The sequence below is a fragment of the Humulus lupulus genome, chromosome 2 (assembly GCF_963169125.1).
Source record: "Humulus lupulus chromosome 2, drHumLupu1.1, whole genome shotgun sequence".
Taxonomy (NCBI): Eukaryota; Viridiplantae; Streptophyta; class Magnoliopsida; order Rosales; family Cannabaceae; genus Humulus; species Humulus lupulus.
Genome location: NC_084794.1, coordinates 143,993,440 through 144,016,677, shown reverse-complemented (window position 1 = coordinate 144,016,677; position 23,238 = coordinate 143,993,440). Strand labels below are relative to the sequence as shown.

The window sequence follows — 23,238 nt, the reverse complement described above, 5'->3', positions numbered from 1 at the left end:
TATGGCCCTCCCGACCTCCTAATCAAGGTCCTAAACCTTATTAGGAAATTTGGGGCATTATAGAAAGAAGGGGTTGATTATGAAGAAAATTTTTCTCCTGTAGCCATGCTAAAATCCATTCATATACTCTTATCCATTGTTGCGTGCATGGATTATGAGATTTGGCAAATGGATGTCAAGACAACTTTTCTGAATGGTTACCTTGATGAAACAATTTACATGTCTCAACCAGAAGGGTTCAAAGTAAAAGGTCAAGAGCAAAAAGTTTGAAAGCTTCTTAGGTCCATCTATGGACTCAAACAAGCTTCTAGATCTTGGAATCTTACATTTGATGACACAATTAAAATGCTTGGTTTTGAATAGAATTTTGATGAACCCTGTGTCTATAAACAAATCAGAGATGGTGTAGTAGTATTCCTCGTTCTTTACGTTGATGATATATTACTGATTGACAATGACGTAACATCATTATCAAAGGTAAAGAACTAGTTAGCTGAACAATTCCAAATGAAAGATTTGGGAGAAGCCAAGTATGTCCCGGGCATTCAAATTCTTAGAGATAGATAGAACAAGACTATTGCACTGTCTTAAGAAACTTATATTGATAAGGTTCTAGAACGCTTTAATATGAAAATCTTCAAAAAGAGTGATATGCCAACCCATTCTGGAGTAGCCCATTCCAAGGAGCAGTGTCCCAAAACACCTCAGGAAGAGGAACATATGAGACAGTATCCCTATGCCTCAGCAATAGGCAGTCTTATGTACGTTATGCTATGTACAAGACCTGACATTTGTTATGCAGTAGGGATAGTCAGTCATTATCAATCCAATCCTGGATTGAGTCATTGGATTGCAGTGAAGAATATTCACAAGTATCTTAGAAATACCAGAGATTATATGCTTGCATATTCAGGTGGAGACCCGAACTCCACTAGTTACACTGATTATGATTTTCAATCAGACAAAGATAGTCAGAAATCGACTTATGGATCAGTGTTTACTCTTGGACGAGTAGTCTGGAGAAGTATAAAACAAACCAACATTGCAGACTCTACCATGGAAGCTGAGTATATAGCAACTTGTGAAGCAGCTAAGGAGGCTGTGTGGCTCAAGAAGTTCTATTCTGATCTGGAACTAGTGCCAAATGTGGAAAAGCCACTAGTCCTATATTGCGACAATAGTGGGGCAGTAGCTAACTCAAAGGACCCACGGAGTCACAAGAAGGGAAAGCACATCGAGTGGAAGTATCACTTGATCAGAGAGATAGTTCACCGAGGACATGTAGCAGTTATGAAGATAGCTTCAGGGCATAATCTTGCAGATCCTTTCACAAATACTTTATCCTTGAAATCTTTTAAGGAGAATGTAAGAAACATGGGAATGAGAGAGATGCTTCATTTTCTTTAGGGCAAGTGGGTAATTGTTGGGAGTTGTGCCCTGAAAGCATATGTAATAGAAATTGTTTTAAGAAATAAATAAATAAATTGAATTTTTTATGCATATATATATATATATGTAGTAGGTGTGGGTCCCTTGTGTACATAGGCACGGGCATCTGTGCGAGGCCCTCGTGCCTTCAGGACTTGGGCGCATTCATGGAGGAGGCCTAGCGAGACACTTATCTCCTCTACGTCATGTAGGCGAGGGTCCCTTATGCGCATAAGCGCAGACGTCTAGGCATGTTGGGCCTCGCATAGTGAGGCCCTCGTGCCTTCAGGACTTGGTCACGTTCACGAAGGAAACCTAGCGAGGCCCTTAGCTCCTAGTGACACAAAGACGTGGGTCCCTTGCGCCCTTAGTAAAGGGTGCCTTACACCTGGCCTCGCATAGTGAGGCCCTTAGTCAGGGGTGCCTTGTGCACCCGGTCTCATATGGTGAGGCCCGTGGGCATCGCGAGGCCGAACTTTGCGGCTTGGCGTGGGATGCTTCAAAGGACAATTTCTCATATTCACAACAAGATATTAATGAACATAGCTTGTTAGGACAGGTTAAAAACCTGTCATGACAGTGATTAAACTTGTTGTGATAATTTTGAGTAAAATATAAATTATCTTAAATATAGCATGCTGGCGGTGAGAACTTTTCAACGAGGTTAGGTCAGAAAATTCAAAGTGCAATGAGAAAATGAAGAACTAAGAACAAACTTAAAAGAAATTCAAAGAAATGTGTAGACCAATAATGGAGAAAAAAGCATGTATATTGCTTAATAGGGCGAGAGTCTATTTATAGGGGAGCTCTAATGGCTCTTGATACATGGTGGTCCTGTTGGGAATTGTGCCCTGAAAGTATATGTAATAGACATTGTTTTAAGAAACAAATAAATAAATTGAATTTGTTATGCATATATATATTATGGACTATATTATTCTGTGATAATATTAAGTAAATATCATAAAAATTCCTAAGTTCTTATATGTGATCTCAATCAAGTATTGGTACGGGAGGATTGTGTTTGAGATAAATGAACTTGAATAGTTCGCAGTAAAATAAAGTTATGGAATCTTTAGATTAATTACTGCAAGTATGGTCCACTAGTATTATGAATACATGTGATCTAGATTTGGATTACTAGTGTAGTAGGACACTTTAGTGGAGGTGCTTTATATATTAGAGAATATATAGAATTGTACCAGATATGTTTATTAATACTTAGTTAAATACCTTTTCAAAGTATTAATTAAATATATCAACAGATGATCGTATACAAATAGAATTTAATCCTGAAGTTACTATGAACTCATGTTTATGTTATATGAGTTCTTTGATTCACTCATTAGGGTTTGTTAGAATGATCAAGCTAGAAACTTTTGTTTTGGGAACTCATTAATGTAAATGGTTGGGGACATAGTATACAGATAAGGAATCTATACCTTCTCTTAGAGATTGAATAATGGTTCTCTTAAGGGTTAACTTTTGGGACTGCAAGGTTATTGAGCTCAAATTCATAATTTGGTTATGAATTAACCTTCACTGGTAAAGTCGATGGTACTTAAGGAAACAAGATATAGTTAAAAGGGTAAAACAGTAATTTTATTCCCAGTTAATTATGAACCATTATCATAGGGTTAATTTGTATGTAATGATTATATCAATGGACACTTTATTATTATAAAGTACTCATAAAATGAAATGTCTATAATTACAATAATGGAGTCTCATATTTATATTGGAGTAATCATGAGATTAATAAATTAAGATTATTTAATTAAAGAGTTTAATTAATAACCACAAAATTATTGGAGCTTGGAATTATAGGTCCATAGGTCCCCACAGCAGCTTTATCAACACTATTCAAGGCAAGAGTTGATATAAAGGGTAAAATGGTAAAAAGACATATTTAAGAAGAATTGTGTTCTTCGAGCCAAATATGCAATTATGTGGTAATAGTGATTAATTAATTAAATACGATTTAATTGTAATTATCAAAATTAATTAATAATTAGTTATTGTGTAATTTTTGAAATTATTAAATAATTAATTTATTATAGTTTTCAAAATTATAATAAAATAAATATTAAAATTTCGAAATTAATATTAAATTAAAATTAGTTTTAATTAATTAGTAGAATTAATTAAATATCTTTATTTGAGTTGGAGATAATAATCTGACAAGTTCGAATTGAATTTTAATTTAAAAGATTATTATTTATTCAAATTAAAAAGATAATAGATTCAAATTTTATTTAATTATCAAGTTGTTGGATTTTATCAGATAAGACAGTTTGAATAAATAATTAAATAATTGTGAAAAAAAAATCTTGGACCCTATTTTGTAGGGAGCTACACGCACCAAGGAGTCTCAAGGACTCACTTGGGCGTGTAGCACAGTAAAGAATCAAGATTGGATTTTTCACTTCTATTCATTTAATTAATTAATTAATAAATAAGTCAAAAGTGAGTTTTTATGTTTACATTATTAAAATAATTAAGTAATAGTTGAGAAAATAAATCCCCCTATTTTATGGGGTATTGCACAACACACACAATCCCTGAACTGTGTGTGGCATGCAACTATATAATCAGGGAGTGGCTTTTTCACTTTCATTTATTTAATTAACTAATTAATAAATTTTTTGAAAAGATAGTTTAGATATTTTCATTAATAAGATATTTAATTAACTAAAAGATAAATTGTAATTGGTTACATATTTATTTTTTCAATTTAAATATTTTCTAAATATATTAGACTTATCAGAAAATAACAAGATACTCAATTATTCGCTTTATGAAAAGAACGATATTTTCCATCTCTCCCTGACAAAAATACAGAACCAATCTCAAGCCTATTCTCTTGATCTCATGTGTTGAGTACATCAAGTTGAATAAAAAATATATCATCCATTATTCTCTAAGTGCCCACACACTTCTTGAATTATAGAGAATGTTGTGGAAGATCTTGGTGTGAGTATCTGAGAGCATCTTGGATAGGAAGATCATTTATTTTACGAAAAGATAGCAAGGACACTTGATAGGCATCAAGAGGTATGTTCTTTATTCTTTTCTTGTTTATGATTAATGTATGTATATTAATGGATTTGCATATTTAAAAGTATTTTAAATATGTTACAAAAAATTTTGTTGTACACTGGGCCAACCCATCACACAATTCCGTTGCGTATTAGGAAACTCGTTCCTAACATGTCCCAAGGGGATAGCATAATACTCTGAAGTGCCATAGGTGTCAGGGCACAGAGAGTAGTGGGTTTGAGGTACTGTTGGTCAAAAATGTTTGTAACAGATTACCGAATGTGCAGCAGAATGCACGCTGTTGGGCCTAGGGAATAACAAAAAATTATTTTATTTTAATTTTTTTTTAAATAATGGATCAATTAATATACATACATTAATTCAAACACACATATAAGAAGAAGAATACTAGTTGAAGCCTATCAAGCGTCTTTGCTTACTTCTTGTATAATTAATCGAACATCCAATCAAAAAGATTTGACAAGAACTCAAACCAAGATCTTTCGAACTATTCTCTACACCTCAATACGTGTGTGGCCACAGAGAAACCATGGATGATTTTGTGATTCACAAGATGTTCTCAACACATGAGATATTGTAATAGGCATTGAGAAATTAGGTTTTCAGATTTATGAGAAAAAAAATACTATACTTTTTTCTCTCTGTAAAAAGTCTGAGAAAAGTTTAGCCTCCTTAGAAACTTTTTCTAAAATATTGTTTATATTAATGAATTAAATCAAATTTAAAATATTATAATTATTAAGATAATATTTAAATAATAAAATAGCATAAGACTGAGTCATCCACTCAGTCACATGCCAATCATAGTGTATGAGTGTGATTGGCATGTGACACATGCTAATTTCAAGGCATGTGCCTTAACCATTTTTATTTATTAATTATATTAAATAATCCATTTATCCAAAATTGATAAAATATTTGCTAATTGATAACAAACTTATCAGATAATTAATAATTAGTCAATTGAATAAATATTTGAACCAATTCAAATCCAATTTGAATTATCATATTTATCTTTCACATTTAAATAAAGAAAACATAATTAATAATTTCAAAAATTATATGTATAAAATGGATAATTAATTAATTAATCTCAATGATCATATAATCACATATATGACTCAAGAACAATTTTCTTCCAAATATGTCCTTTCACAATTTTAGCGTTGTTTCAACTCTTACCTTGAACAGTGTTGATATAGCCGGTTAGCAGACCTATGGACCTATAATTCCAAGTTCCATAAAATTTAAATTATCAATTATAACTCCTTTAATATACTGACCTTATGTATTAATCTCAATATTATTCGACTAAAAATATGAGATTGAACTCTTGCAAATATAGACAATTCATTAACTGAATACTTTGTAATACATCATCCTTTAATATAATCATTACATACCATTTAATCCTCCATTAATGGTTAATGATTAATGCAAGGATAAGTTGAATGTTCGACCTATGTAACTATCTCTTAATATCTTTAAGCATCATTGACCTTACTAGTGAATACTTAATTTATAAAACGATTTATGAATTTGAGCTCAATAATAATTTAATTCATAAAGTCAACCCTTAAGGGAAGCATTATTCAATTCCATTAAAGAGTTTTCACCAAGTGATACGTGGCACACATTAAAGACTAATTAAGTCTTCACGAAAGTTACTTAACTCCCCTAGAGCTTACTTGGAGCTCCACGGGAGGTAAGTCTTGCCTTCAATCATAGTTCACCACTACTAGAGGAGTGTGTCCTCGTAGGAATGCTACTTCTCAAGGACCATGTTCCATGACAATGTTCCAAGTGTCAGTGTAAGACTGTTTCTTCTACTCGTGTCCTCCAAGTCTGCGAGAATCATCCTCTGGACATGGAGTAGAGCTGCTAGGTGTCAAGCACAGTGACCCCGGACCACAAGCGACCATCTAACATTCATCGTTACACAGATCGTGGTGTCAATCCCGTACAAGAAACAAGCAGGATGTCTCACAATGCCGACTGACATGGGAAAACGTGTTGCTACCCTCCTAACACTGTCAGGAACGTGTTTCCCAAAAAAGTAGTGGGTTGGTACCTCATATTGGACCTAGTGAGATACGCAACGAGAATAATTGTATTTAGCCCTTTTTAAAGAATTAATTTCCCTTAGCCATCTATAAATAGGGCTATGACACACTTTGTAAATGATCCTAATTTTATTTTCTTCTTTGTAGAATATTGCCAAAATGTGGCCTGAAAATCTCCAAAGAAGCCTGACATTTGCATGATTTTAACATCCTAAATACAAGTGACTTGTGGACTAAGGTTGATTCACAACCTGAACCACGTAAAATCTCGTGTCTCAACTTCTATTTCCTTAAGTTGTGTTTTAATTAGTTCTAAGAAAATTGCTAGTCAACATTTTGGTGCTTTCATTGAGAGATTTAAGAAAGCTTGAGTTGTAGTAATGGTTGTTATAATTGGTTAAATACAAAGGATAAATGTTATTATATAAGCTAGGTATAAAACACTTAGTGAATTTCACATAGTAAAGATGTGAAATTTGAGTTTCAATTATAAGCACTTAAAAATTGTGTTTTTGGGTCCAAAGTGATACATAGAGGTATCTAAGGATCCCCCAAAAAGTTTGATAGCATTTGGAGCAATTTTAGGCCTGTTGGAGGGGTCAAAATTAAGAGGGGGAGGAGATGCGAGCCTCTTAAGAGGTGTTGCATCGCCTAGATGCAAAAGGGCTCAAAAGCCATAGCAGGTGACGCATTGACTGCTAGTAGGCGACACATCTCCTGGCAGGCGATGCATCGCCTACAAACAGGCAACACGTGGCCTAGCGTGTCCCTACGGACACATGTTTTAAGCTCCAAATGACGAGTTATATAGCTCTAATACTATTTGTTAGACCTAATGACGATGCCTACACTATAAAAGGGTCCTCATAGAGATTTGGAAGACTTGATCACTCTCTCAAATCTCTCTCTAGCCTCTCTCTCTCTAGCTTTCAAGAATCTCTAGTTTTCTCCATGAAACTCAAAAAAGAAAGTGTTTGATTTTGTCAGTTTAAGGCTTATTCAATCCCAATTCACATTTCCTCTTAGAAAAAGCCTCAAGCATCTATGGTGGGCTAGGAAATAGAGAATTAGGACAGTGATACAAATCGTGTATAAGCATTTGGCTATGTTTTCCATTGAAGAAGAAGAACTTCAAGGTGGTGGATTCAACAAGGGTTTTGAAGCATCATCAAAGTTGAAGATTTGTGTTCCAACACTAGGATTTGCATCGTCTTTCTCAATCTTTCTTTGGTCTCTATCAATCATAATTTTGTGTAGATTCAAATTATTGAGGAGGTGTAATCTCACTCTCCCCCAAAAAGGGTAGCCATAAGAAGGAATCTCCCTAACGACGTTCCCCCCATGGTCGTTGTGGGAGGAGAACCAAGTCGACCATCTCCACCTACTAATTTGGAGGTGGTTGCCCACGACAGTTACGATGGTAACGACGACAACGATGGAGAGGGCGAAGATGACTGTGAAAGTGAGTATTCACAGTTGTATGATCTCTACACCAACACCAAGACCGCCAAGGAGATTTGGGAAGCCTTGGAAAAGAAGTACAAAGTGGAAGAAGAAGAAGAAGAAGCTACAAATAAATTCCTTATTATTCGGTATATGGAGTTTAAGTTCTATGATATTAAACTCCTTCTTCCCCAAATACATGAATTGCAAATTATTGTGAATAAATTATCTACACTTAATATTGTATTGTCGAGACAATTCCTTGTGAGTACCATAATATCCAAGTTACCTCCATCTTGGAGGGGTTATAGGAAGAAGATCCTCCATAAGAATGAGGGAATTTCATTGGAGGAAATCCTCAAACACTTGAGGATTAAGGAGGAATCTCGTTCTAGAAATAAGAACAAGGAGGAGTCTAATGGAAAGACTTCAAAAGACAATGTGGTGGTTAATCCTCCTAAGGGAAAAGGAATTGGGAAGAACAAGGGCAAGGGTTAAAAACCATTAGGGCCCAAGAAGAATGAGGGACAATTCAAAAGTTCCAAGGGACCTTGCTTTGTGTGTGGCAAGGACAATTCGCTAGAGATCGTAGGTTCAAGAGGAACCATAACAATGAAGCAAGAGTCAACTCAACTGAAAAAGAGCTAGTGGAAACACTAAGCGAAGTCAATGCCATTGATGGAAAGGTGAATGGGTGGTGGTATGATACTTGTGCCACCATTCATGGTACCTATGATAGATCCTTTTTCAAGACCTTTGAATCTTCAAAGGAAGGGCATGCGATACAAATGGGCAATGGGAAAATGTCAATGGGTTGAAGGAAAAGGAACTATTGATTTGTTCTTCACATCCGACAAGAAGGTTCTACTCACCAATGTTTTGTATGTACCAAGAAGGAGTAGAAACATTGTGAGTTGTATTTTGCTTGCCGAACTGGGAATCAAGGTTGTAATAGATTCTGGAAAGCTCACTATGTCAAAGGGGAATGTATTTGTGGGAAAGGGATATGCTTGTGATGGCATGTTCAAACTTCATACTTCTATTGATAACTCAAACAATGAAGTTTCCTCCTCTTGTTGTTATATGATTGACTCAAATTCTATTAATTTGTAGCATGTTAGACTTGCCCATATAGAATTTAGCACACTTAAAAGAGAGCAATTAAATATGGATTGATTGTGATAATGTTGAGCATAATAAATGTGAATTATGTGTTAAATCTAAGATGGTAAATAAATATTTTCCTAGTGTTGAAAGAAACTCTAAGTTGTTAGATTTGATACATAGTGAATTATGTGAACCAAAAGTAATGTTGACTAAGGGAGGAAGTAGATATTTTATTACTTTCATAGATGATTGCTCTAGGTTCACATATGTTTATTTGCTTAAGAATAAAGATGAAGCATTTAATATATTTAAAGCTTATAAAACGGAAGTTGAAAATCAATTGGAAAGGAAAATTAAAGTGCTTAGAAGAGATATGGGTGGTGAGTATTTTTCAAATGCTTTAAAATTGTTTTGTGAAGATCATGGAATAATACATGAATGTACATCCCCTTATACTCCACAAAAAAATTTTATAGCAGAAAGAAAAAATATAACATCTCTTGAGATGATTAATGCTATGCTATCACATTCAAAATTGAGTTTTAGTTTGTGGGGTGAAGCCTTGTTATCCGCTTATCATATCTTAAATTGTGTTCCCATGAAGAAAAATAATATCTCTCCGTATGAGTTATGGAAAGGAAAGAAACCAAACATTGGTTATCTTAAAGTATAGGGATGTCTTGCTTATTTCAAGAATACTGATCCCGAAAGGACCAAGTTTGGTCCAAGGGCTATAAGATGTGCATTAGTGGGTTATGCCCAAAATAGCAAAGCTTATAGAATATTAGACTTGAAGTCTAATGTGATAATTGAATCAATAGAGGTTGAGTTCTTTGAGAACAAGTCATGTGATGACAACAAGTTAATAGAACCAACTGAAATTAGAGAGCCTCAAGAGTAGACTCCTAAAATGGTTGGTGTAACGCCCTACTATCCTAGAGTCATTACCATGTGGTTTTAAAATATCTATTTGACTCGCTAATCGAGGTGTTAGACCCAAAAGTGTAATTAAATTAACGTAAAGGCTCATTTAATAAAACTTTCATATATAACATTTGTACTTTCATTAAGATCATAAAAGAGTTACTTTGGGATCCCAAAATAATGCTTAAAACATGTTTACAATTTAAAAATCAATGTATTGTCGACCTAAGCGACAAAACCAGACACTATACTGTGCTCCTCAAAAATACCCCAACCGTGGTGACCAAGTAGGCCAAACATTTACGCACCGCTCCCTGCCCTCCAACTCAAGGTTGATCAACCTTTTCCTTCCCCTTACCTGCACCATAGAGCACCCGTGAGCCGAGGCCGGCAATAAAATATCACAGCACAAAATACAATAATTTATTTCAATCAATGCATAACTAATCAAACACAACAGACAATCTGCAAGTTTATATTAAAATTCACGACATCGGCCTAAGTAAGTCAGGTTGTGTTACTAGGCACCAATTTCACGGTCTTAACCGAGCGGTCAGAATTTAGCCTCAACACCTCAATACTACACTCAGAGCAGAACAATCATTTGAAAACATAACCAAAAAATCCCTAGGAAATAAGAATTCAGTAAGAACTTTCAACACATAAGAACTTTAAAAAATAAACTCAAAACATAACTTCAAATTACCTCTGGCTGAGCTGATCCTAACTGTTCCCTTAAGATTAGAGTCTTCCAGCACCCCTGAACTTCAATCTCCCCAGAAAACCTTGCCCCGAAATTCAGAGATTGGTGCTTCCCTCATCAATTTTCCTAAAGTCTCCCAAAGAGGGTGAGAGAGAGAGAGAGCAACATGGGAGAGAAAAGGCTTCTAGCCTCAACTAAGGTCAACCAAAAGCTAGAAAAAATACCAAAAATCCCCTAGATTAAAACTTACTCTTTAATGACCCCAAGGGAAATACCGTCATTTATCTCCCTAATCCTCGAGTAGTCTTATAAATTCCCAATTAGTCCCAGCATGCCCAAATAATTACCAAATAACTACCCATTACCCGGTAAATATGAATACAGGCTAAGTTCCCAAAATACTCGTAGGCTCACCCCGAGCCGGGTATTTGACCCAATTGTGACTATTCCGCTAATCCGCCCACTAGGATTGCCTCAGACCACACATCCCTATAACACTAGGGTTTCACTCGTAATACACACATAATACAAATATATCCTCAACATGTCAAAAATTACAATTATGCCCCAATTTACAGAAACGGCCCACGTGCATATTTAATACACATAAACATGCATAACTATTCACATTACCCAATAAATCATTTATACCACATAATCACACGTATATTCAATTAATTCCACATATAAATCTGATTATGCCCTCCTGGTACATTAATCAAGGCACTCAGCCTTAATAGAAAATTTGGGATGTTATAACTATCCCCTCCTTATTGAAATTTAGTCCTCGAAATTTATTCAAACGTCTCAGGACACTAATCCCATGAATCTGACTATAACTTCAGAGTCAAATCCATTACTTCACTATCTCTTTGTAACACCCTCACTAGAGTGACAGACTCATTCTGTAAGACTTTATCTTTCTCCTATCTAGGATTTCCAACGATTTTTCCTTACACATTAAGTTCCACTGAAATTCCAGGGTCTCTTCACCCAATCAGGGGTAGCACTCGGCACTTATTTCCTTGACATAGGCACCAGTAACATCTTACAAGCCTCTACCCATGCTGGGGTAAGGATAATATGTAGGCCTCTAGCCTAATCCTTGTTAGGATCCCATAAGTCTATCAATCTAGAGTCAAAACTCCTCTTTCCTTCCCAAATTATCTTATCATTTTTTGTCCACAATACTCATAGAAGTACAGAGTCCCCAATCCTGGGATTCCACATTCCTATATTTAAGTTTTTTGAACTCTTATGTCCTCTCAATAAAGCAGACACACGTGCTATAACAATCCTTAATAACTTCATTGGTCCTTCGAACAAATTCTGGACCAAAATACTTCCTGTCCTTTGTTTCATTTCCCAGAATAAGTACTTCTCGTTCCCTGTCTCACAATATCTTATTCAAAGTCACTCGTTGACCGGCATTCATCACTGTGACAATCCAATCAGGGGACCATATTTGCCTCACTATCCTGAAAACTTACATATTTGAGGTAAAATGCTTAAATTCTGAATCGTTCCTTCAAGTTATCAGTCTGTCTGAAGGTAACCAATAATTCCAAATCCCAATCTTATACTCATTGCCCTCTCTAACCCTTTTCCAAACTCGGCAAATAAAGGGTCTCAATTTGACGCTATCGACTTCGGTGTCCCAGGTAGACGTACGGTCTCCCTTCACACACTCATTCTTATCATATCTCGCTCACACAAACCAGAGTGTGTTAACCCAATATGTCAAGTCACAACTTCCCGTATCCATTCATCTTACCTGCAATCTGAGGTGGTCCACCCCTACTGTCCATAACTATATTCCTCCATACTCACTCCAAGATCCCCTGGAGTCATAATAGCCTCTCTAGCTTCTGATTATCATTTCTCACTTGTTAAAGGATTAGGCAGTGCGCCTCCTGGTATACAAATTTTAGGTATCAGCACCCACTCAAATTTCCTGGATACAACGATCATGAGGGATTGTCTAAGATTCATCTAGAATCTCTACCTCGACACCAGCCTCCATCGGATCACTCATCCAATTCTCATATCTTAACCTATCCATGCTAAGATGGTAGGATTCTTAACGATTCCTACGAGATCCTTCTTCTGTATTTCATTGTCATAGAGGTATATCTACGAATTATCAATCACAGGTTCTATACCAATCCCAGTAGTTACCTCACCCTAATTGTTACTAACCAGCAATACTGTCAACTTAAAGTCCTATGTAGAGCATCTAGGTTCTTATTCAATCATCCTATGTGAAGCACGAACAATCACCTTTTCAATCTACACACGCGCACACCCTAATCCTTGATGTACCACACTATAACTCCATGTGTTTAAGCAAGGATAGTGGCCATCGCGCCGTCCTCTTGTCCCAGACCATCACATGCATATTCTAATACCATGGCATGTGAATCAACCCATATTTAAACTTCTGAGAATCTGGCACACAACGATCCATTCAGACAAACTTTAGGTTTCTACGTTACTTCAGTCGAGGATATGGCAATCCCCGAAGTTGCTTCAAGTAAAAGCCGAGGTGTCTTATCGATTTCCAGTGCTTCAAACCCCCAAGGAGTTCCTTTAGAAAATTCCTTATTGTTTTTATCTTAATTTACTCATATGCAATCCCATCACTTCCCATAATGCGACCTTGAACATACTTTGGAGAAATTGAAACTTATGTCTTCTTGAACCTTACCTGTAACTCCCCACTTCCTCTGCCTCAGTGGTATCAACAAAAATGTTACTTGTGTTATGTTCTTAACCAGAAGTGATCCAAAATATTGTTTATCAACCCATATACAACTTTTCCACACTATTCCTATATTATCTACTGTTGGTATTAAATGATCAAATCAAAGGTACACAGCGGAATGTATGGACCCATTTTAGTAAATATAAATACCAGCCAAGAACATGTACATATCAAAATATTAAATCACATAAAAATAGATCAGGGATTACCTCTTGTAGCCTATCAAGTGTCCTTGAGTCTTTTTGTATAAATCAACGATCTTCCTATCTAGTGTTCTGAGATGTCACACCCTGATCTTCCATACCAATCATCAAACACACAAGGACGTGTGTGGGCACGTAGGATTCCAAACGTTTATTTATGTGACTCCCTAGATGTACTCAACACATGAGATCTAGAGAGTTTTGACAGAGAGAAGGTTTAGAACAGTTTTCAGGTTTAAAGAAAACTATCACTTTTGAGAGAGTCTGATTATCCATACTTTTCTTGAATATCACGTATATCATATTTATAAAGATATTTAATCTAATTAAATAATCTTTATTTAATTAAAATATAATTCAAAATATAACTGATTGGATATTTTTATTTAATTATCTATTTAAATCGTATTTAAAAAGAATAATTAAATAACTGATTAAGTAAATTTATTTGAAATTCAAAATTCAAATCCCAGGGATAAAAACCATGATGCTAGGCGCCACACACTGTACTGTATAGTGTGTGTCCCCCAGCCCTATTAGGGTTGCCATAATTTTCTCATTTGTTTATTTAATCAACTTTTAAGAGAAGATATTTATTCCAACATAAATATCGGTTAATTCAAAATTAACTTTATCTTAAAATATCAGTTTTAAATTAAATAAATGAATATTATATTATAAATAAGATATTTATTATTTTCTCTTTTTATATTAATCCAAACAAGATTAATATTAATTTTAACCTATAGTTTTTAAAATAAAAACTATATCATTAAATAATTAATTAATTCACAATTAATCAATTGCCGATAATTATCAAATAATTATTTCCTTGCCCTAGAAAGTTAATTCCTTTGTAATTTAGTCCTTTGTCTTAACAAATCTTTCTTTTGACATCCTTACCCTTGACAGTGTAAAATAGAGGTGATCTGGGGACCATGAACCTATAATACGAAGCTCCAATAAACCAAATTATTAATTAAACTCTTTAATATAATAATCTTATTTATTAATTTCATGATTACTTCACTATAAATATGGAATTGCACTCTAAGTATTTATAGAATTATATTTATAGATTTTTCTCTAGTAGTCCATTGATATAATCAATATATGTAGTTTTGTCCTCCATTATTGGTTCATTAATTAGAGCTGGTCAAAATTATTGATTTACCCTTCTAATTACATCTTGATCCTTAAGTATCATTAATTCACTAGCGAATAATTAATCTATAATCTAATTATATATTTGAGCTCAATAACTATTCAGTTCCAGAATCAATCCTTAAGGGAACCAATATTCGATCTGTTAGCAAAGCATGGATTCCAATATTGTAATTCATGTTCCAAGCCATCCATGATATTGAATCTCCAAAACAAAAGTCATTAGCCTCATTATTCTAAGAGACTTTAATGAGTGAATCAAAAGATCCAATAAACATAAACAGGAGTTCATGAATACTCAGGATTTAGACTGATCTACAAATGATCATCTATTATAACAAGAATTAAATATTTACGTCAAACGGCAAGCTTATAAAGATAATTAATTCTCATCAGTCCTGTCATATATAATCTCTATTATATACAACACCTTTACTAAGATGTCTATCCACATCAGTAATCTAAATCTAGATTACTTGCATCTTGTATGCTTAGCAAACTGTGCTAGTAACTATTCATTAAAGATTTCTTACTTTAATATGTTACTAACTATTTTATTCATTATATATGATCTTAATTCTCTCGTGCTAAAAAAAGATTATATTCTCATGAATGAATAGGGAATTTTCTTGATATTATTATATAATTAATTCAAACAATAATTATAACATTCAAATATAATAAAATTGTACTTTTATTTAAAACCAATAAAATGTCTTTACGTGCTTTTAGGGCATTGATCCTAATAATCTCCCACTTTCCCTTAAAGCAAGTGAGGTATCTCCCTCAATCCCATATTGCGCACGTGACCTATGAACGATTTTACAGGAAGTGTCTTGGTTAACGGGTCAGCCAGGTTTTGTTCTGATGCTATCTTCATAACAGTCACATTACCTCTGTGTACAATCTCTCTTACCAGATGGTATTTTCTTTCTATATGCTTCCCTCTCTTGTGGATTCTAGGTTCTTTGGAATTAGCTACTGCTCCACTGTTGTCACAGTACATGATTAGTGGCTTATCCATATCTGGAACAACTTCCAGATCAGTGTATAACTTCCTCAACCAAACCACTTCCTTATCTGCTTCACAAGTCGCTATGTATTCGACTTCCATGGTTGAATTAGCTATGCTGGATTACTTAATGCTTCTCCAGACCACAACTCCTCCACCGAGAGTGAACACTGACCCAAATGTAAATTTTTGACTGTCTTTATCTAATTGGAAATCAGAATCAGTGTATCCAGTAGGGTATTAGCTCACCCCCTGAATAGACCAGCATATAGTCTCTTGTTCTCCTAAGACACTTGAGAATGTGTTTTACTGCAATCCAGTGTTCCAAACTAGGATTTGATTGATAACGACTTACAATCCCAATTGCATAACATATGTTGGGCCTAGTACACAACAGAGCATACATCAGACTCCCAACTGCTGAAGCATAGGGATACTTTCTCATATCCTCTTCCTTCTAAGGTGTCTTAGGACATTGTTCCTTGGAGAGAGAAATTCCATGTCTGGTCGGTAATTGACCTTTCTTGGAATTCTCCATAGAGAATCTTTCAAGCACTTTATCATTATAATTAGCCTGAGAAAGTGTCAAGAGATTCCCAGAACATAGTTTGCCTCGCCTGATAAACGAGCTTTAAGCCTGTTTATGGTCTAGTTTTAGGATGGTTTCATTAGTTTAGGAATATTTTATTGCAGAATTATGTTTGTTTGTTCATGTTTTAGGTTTTCCATGATAAGTTGGTGAAAAGAGTGAAAAGGAGTGGAAGTTAAAGAAAATATAGTTAAGTTGGAGAAAATCTTGTTTTTCAAGGTCGATATGTGCAGGTTTTGACGCTGTCAATAGCGCTACAATGCTATCAAAGGAGCACCATAGCGCTAGGAAGTATATGAAGGAGTTGATCAATTCTTGAAGTGGCGCCCCAGTGCTACAAAGATAGCGCCCCAACGCTACAAAGATAGCGCCTCAGCGCTATCAAGAACTGAAAGGTAGCGCTACAGCGCTACATGGAGGGCGCAACAGTGCTAGTGAACAAAATTTTAGGCATTTTGGCTTAGCGCTACAACGCTCCAGACACAGCGCTCCAGACACAGCACTACAACGCTCCAGACACAACGCTACAGAGCTGTATACGCGTTTTGCAAATTTTAGACCACTTTTTGAAGGGCAAAATGGTCTATTCACTTGGGAATCTTGGAAGACTATTTAAGGAACATTATTCTATGATTTTGGAGAGGAGTCTCAGTTTTTAAAAACCCTAGATTAGAAGAGGCTGCTGTAATTAGTTTTCTATTTTCATCTGAATTCTTTAGGTTGATTTTATGAACAATTATTTGCAGTTTATTTCCATCATGTTATTTATGAACTAATTTCTTTTATCTAGGAATTAATATAGTCACTAGGATTTCTATTTGATTTTATTATAAATTTCTATTGATACTTCTTTTCTATTCTAATCTATATGATGTTTGTTTAATGCTAGTAAATACTTGATCACTATTTACTTGATTTAATGGTTTTGATTCAAAATTCGAAAGATGAGAATTGAATATGCTATCATTGTATAGACATAGGTTGCATATTGGACGAAAGTACCTGTATGACTTGTGTAGTAATTAGGTTTCCATGTTTAATGCCTTTTATATGTTCAAGTTTATCACAAAATGTAGAAAACCTGCATATAGATTGAGATCTTATATCTTGAAAAAGAATAGGAATCGATTATATTAACCTGCTATTAGAATAGAAAGAAGAGATTTAGAAATGATTATTAAAATTAATAGAATGAATAGTTGATGAAATTAATTCCTAGGCTTTTTATTATTGATTTTTAATTAGTTGATTCATTGTTTTGTTTCCAGTTCTTTAATTTTTGTTCATAGTTTATAGTATTCCTTTTACTTTTAATTATTCAATTAAATTTTAATTCACCAAATATAATTTGAAAATCAATTAGTGGTATTTGGAAATCAGCCCTCGTGGGATCGACACTCTATTTATCATATATTACTTGATTCGACCACGTATACTTGCTTGTATAGATTTTCACGATCAAGTTTTTGGCGCCGTTGTCGGGGACTTATATTCCAATATCACAGTTATTGTTATTTGTTCTAATTTGGTTATTTTATTTAATTTAATTTCTGTTAACATTTATTTGGATCAAGGTTCTATTGTGTTTCAGGACTTGTTCGTATATGCGAAGCAATAGACAAAAGGAGATTATACCAATCGATCTGGAAATTGAAAGAACGTGTAGGCAGAACCAAAAAACAAAGAGGAGATTGGAGTTTACCATGGCTGACAATTTGGGAAATGGTGCTTATAATGGTCAAGGGGTTGCAGAGGTTTAAAGGGAGCAAGGACCAAAATTTTGAGAGATTATGTACTTCCTACTGTTACAGGAGTACATTCATGCATTAGACCTCCAACCATTGCTGCAAACAATTTTGAGATTAAGCCCACAATTCTCCAAATGGTCCAAACAACTGTTCAGTTTGGAGGAATGCCAATGGAGGACCCCAATTTACACATAGCCAATTTTCTAGAGTTATGTGCTATGTTTAAGATGAATGGGGTGAGCGATGATGCTATAAGATTGAGGCTATTCCCATTTTCACTGACGGATAGGGTGAAGAGTTGGCTGATATCCTTACAAGAGAATTCTATCACTACATGGGAGGAGTTAGCTCAAAAGTTCCTTGCCAAGTTCTTTCCTCCAACAAAGGCTGCAAAACTAAGGGGAGAGATTAATAACTTTTATCAGATGGAAGGAGAGTCACTGTATGATTCTTGGGAGCACTTTAAGGAGTTGTTAAGAAAGTGTCCACACCATGGAATAGAAAAGTGGATGTTGGTGCATAATTTTTACAATGGGTTGAATGGAACAACTAGGACAATTATAGATGTTGTGGCAAGAGGTGATTTTATGAGTAAGAGTGCTAATGAGGCATATGAGCTATTAGAGGAGATGGAAATAAATAATTACCAATGGCCAACTGAAATGGGACAACCAAAGAAGGTGGCTGGAATGATGGAATTGGACGCTATAGCAATGCTTTTTGCTCAAGTAGCAGCCTTGACAAAGCAATTACAAAAGACTACAATCCCATCTTAAGCTATGCAAGTTCAAAACTTATGTGAATTGTGTGGAACAATCCATTTACCCAACCAATTTCCTGCTCTAGATATGAATAACATGCCCATGGAAGAAGTACAAGCTACAGGGAATTACCCGAGACAACCCAATAATCCCAATTCTATGACCTACACCCCAGCTTGGAAGAAGCATCCTAATTTTTCCTGGTCTAATAATCAAAATACTCTATAACCTTATCCTCCACCTCAGCCACAATATCAACCACATCAAAATAGACCACCATATCCACAGCAACATTCACAACAATACCCTCCACCTAGATATTATCAACCACAAAATAGACCACAACAAATGCCAATGAAACTAGTTGAACCTCAACTTGATGTACTTAACCAATTCATGACTAAAACCAGGGCGTCCATAAGGAGTTTGGAGACTCAAATAGGGTAGTTGGCTACTTTAATGTCTAATAGAGTTCAAGGAAATTTTCCTAGCACTATAGAAGTTAATCCTAAAGAGTAGTGTAATGCAATATCCTTGAGGAGTGGGACTAAGTATGACAGTAGAAAACAAGGGCAAGAAGATAGAGGATCGATATGTCTCTAGTCCAGCACAAGAGGAGGTTACTACAGATTTTCTAAAGAAAGAGAAGTCTAATGAAGAAAATGTTACTAAAGACCTTAGGAAGGAAGAGGAGGTGCCACCTGTAAGTATTGAGCATCATGTTAGAATTCCATATCCACAAAGGCTTAGTAAGCATAATTTGGATAAGCAGTTTGCAAAGTTTTTAGAGGTGTTCAAGAAGCTACATATTAATATATCGTTCGTAGAAGCATTAGAGAAGATGCCTAGCTATGTGAAGTTCATGAAGGAAATTTTGTCAAAGAAAAACAAGCTAGAGGATTATAAGATGATTGCATTAACTAAAGAGTACAGCACAATACTACAGAAGAAATTACCTCAAAAGCTTAAAGATCCTGGTAGTTTCAATATCCCATGTTCTACAGGGAGTTTAGTAGAAACAAAGGCATTATGTGATTTAGGGGCTAGTGTGAATTTGATGCCTCTATCAATCTTTCAGAAGCTGAATTTGGGAGAAGCTCGAGCAACTACAGTGTCTTTACAGATGGCAGACAGGACAGTTAATCATCCTCATGGAGTGATTAAGGACGTATTGGTAAAAGTGGGTAAATTCATCTTTCCTATAGGCTTTATTATTTTAGATATGGAAGAAGATGAAAATATTCCAATAATAATTGGAAGGCCATTCTTAGCGACTGGTAGGGCATTAATTAATGTACAAAAAGGTGAATTAAAGCTACGAGTGCAAAAAGAGGATGTTATATTTAAAGTTTTTGCAGCAATATAAATTCCAACGTGTTGTAGAGTTGAAGTGGTAAACCAAGGAGAGAAAAAGTTTGAAGGCTCTAAGACAAGCTCCATAGTGAAAACTAGAATGAGGAAGGGGCAAAACTGATTAAAAAAAGTACTTTAGTGAAAGAATTCAAATGTTATATGAGTGGAGCTGTAACGACCCAAAATCACTAATATGGCTTAAGGGCCTTGATTAATGTGTCAGGAGGGCATAATTGGTTTATGTGTGAATTTATTAGTTTAATGAATGATTCTGTGATAAGCATGCTTGTGTGGTTATATGAATGTAAAAGTGATTATATGCTATAATTGTGAGGACCACATTATTATGTGGGTAAATCTGCAACATGCGACTTGAGGCGATCCTAGGGAGCAAGTGAGTGGGAAAGTCACTACGGGACCTAATGCTTGACTTGGGGCAAGTCAAGGGGTATTTTAGGTATTGGATGATTATATGGGTTATCGGGTTATGAAAATAAATAATTGGAGATATATTTGATGTTAGGAAGCTTAGGTGGGGATAATGGGGAATTTTACTATTTTGCCCTCGGGGACGTTTCCGGTACCTTGAGCCTTGGGATTGACTTAATTGCTTAAGGATAGACTAAGTAAAATATAGAACACGGTGGAACAAAAGCCAAACTGACCTTCCCTCCTCTTCTCTTTCTCTCCTAAAGGAAATCACAAGGAACCAAGAAGAACTTGGCTGGAATTCAGAGAATTGGAGCTGTGATTTAAGAGATTAGCTCAAGGATTAGCTAAGGATTCAATCAAGAGTTAAGGTAAGCCATAAGTTTTATGCATGGTGGTTAAATTATGTGGTTATGGCTAAGTTTTGAGGTGTTTATGGGCTTTGACATTGAAGGACTGAATTGAAGCTTGGAGCTTGGGAGTTAGCTCAGAAATTTCTTAGAGGATTGGTTCATCAGTGATGGTAAGCTCGAATTTATGATCTAATGTCTAAATCTTAGTGTTTTCTTGACCGGTTTTGATGTTTTTAAGCTTTTGGGTTTCAGAGATTGAAGTGGGATTTTGATGAGTTTCTAGGCTAAGTTTTTGCTAGATTGTGTTGCTGGAAACATGTTAGAAGTTTTGTGATAATTGAGTTGGGGAATTGGTTTGGTTTTGGATGGTTTTGAGTGAGTTTTGAGTGTTAAAAATGGTGGTTTTTTTGGGTTCGAAGGGGTCGGATCGTGGCATAGTTCTTTGTGTGTCGCGGCCCTCTGAAGCTGATGAGTGCTGGAGATGGAGGGCGGGCCGCGGCATGGAGCATGTAGGGCCGCGACCCGTGTTAGTTTCTGGGTGAGGCTGAGCCTCTTGTTGGGGCCATGTCGCGGCATAGGGAGCTTGAGTCACAACCCTTAAGGTAATTTGTGTTTTTGGGATTTTAAGCATGGGAATTGAACCTAGGGTGCTCGGGATCGATTCTGCTACCGTGTTTGGTGGAATTCGATGTTTCGGACTAGAACCTTATCCGGAAGCCTTTTTACAAATTACTAATGGTATCCCTATTCTTGGTTGTGACTGGGTACTAAGCTAGGGCTCGTGAAACGGATCATGCTCAAGGGGCATCTCTCGTAATCAGTATACTTGGAAATTAAAGGTAAGAAAACTGCACCCGGATGTGAATTTATAATGGGACTAAGGGTTCTCTATTTTGTATGCTTTATAAAGAATGGAGTTATGCCATGTGAATAATAAACAAATGGCCTAAGAGTGTCAGGGTTTACATTGGCGTAGAGGGCGTAGCTCAGCCACTAGTTGCTAAGGACAGCTTATTATGCACTGAGCTCAGTTTAAGCGGACCCGAGTAAGTGGAGTAAACAGAGGGTGTGACCTAAGGGCGTTGACCCTGATTATTATGTGATTTGATTAATAATATTGATTGATGGATTTTTCATGCTGAATAGCTTAAGTGTTGGTTTGTTGATTCTCTTTTTGTGTCTATGGACTATATGATTGATGATGTATGATAAGTCTATGATCATGCTTTAAAGATTATTCAATTGTTATCATTGTTTGAACTATAATGTAATATTTTCTTGCTGGGCTTTGGCTCACGGGTGCTACGTGGCGCAAGTAAAGGCAAGGGCAAGCTTGATCAGCATTGAATCAGAGAGTTCTGAAGGCAGCATGTACATGATCAGCTGCTCGGCCGCCACGGTTGAGGAGGAGGCAGGAATAGGAGGACCATAAATGTCTGTTTTGCCCTTAGAGTGGCTAGTGGTTGTTCATACACTGTAAATTTTGTAAACTAACTTTCAAACACTGTTTCTCTTGGGATCCCTTGTACAAAAATGTTTAATTAAATGAAATGTGTCTTTTGTGACCAAAACCTTTTAACCCTAGTCCATTAATGGTTTCAGTGACACGTTTTTAACTAATTGACTTGATTAGCAAGTCTTGCACCTTTATAAATACACAGTGTAGTGGTCTTGGCTATACAGGGCGTTACAACTTGGTATCAGAGCGTCCTAGGTTTAAGGGTTCCTGAAGACCGACTGGACATATACATTCGCTACTAGAGACAAGCTCGATTCAGGGTTTGGTAATGTGTATATGTGCTTTTGTTGTTGTATGCTTAGAAAGAATTATGATTGTTGTTATTTGTTGGAATAATAGGATGCATGAGATACTGACAAGGCCTGGCCCTTGACTGCTCTGTGACAATGTTGAGGCATGCTCATTAGCATTGTTGTGCATGTACATGAATATCTGAAGGATTAATTGCATATTGTATATGGATGATGTCTATATCTTAACTTTTTCATGCTTATTAGCAATGCCGGTGCATGTGGATAAATGCCTATATCTTGATTGTTTGTGATTGACTATGTCCCATTGGTGGATTTTGGAGAAGCTTTTACCCTATCATCATGGTCTGATTGCCGAGTCGTT

At 35.6% G+C, this 23,238-nt stretch overlaps 1 non-coding gene across 1 annotated transcript; it reads right to left on the bottom strand.

The window, feature by feature from the left end:
- Positions 1–18,600: 18,600 nt before the first annotated feature.
- LOC133820128 (small nucleolar RNA R71) lies at positions 18,601–18,707 on the bottom strand. The gene has a single exon (XR_009886561.1). It is a non-coding gene; the product is annotated as a small nucleolar RNA R71 (small nucleolar RNA).
- Between the last annotated feature and the right edge of the window lie 4,531 nt (positions 18,708–23,238).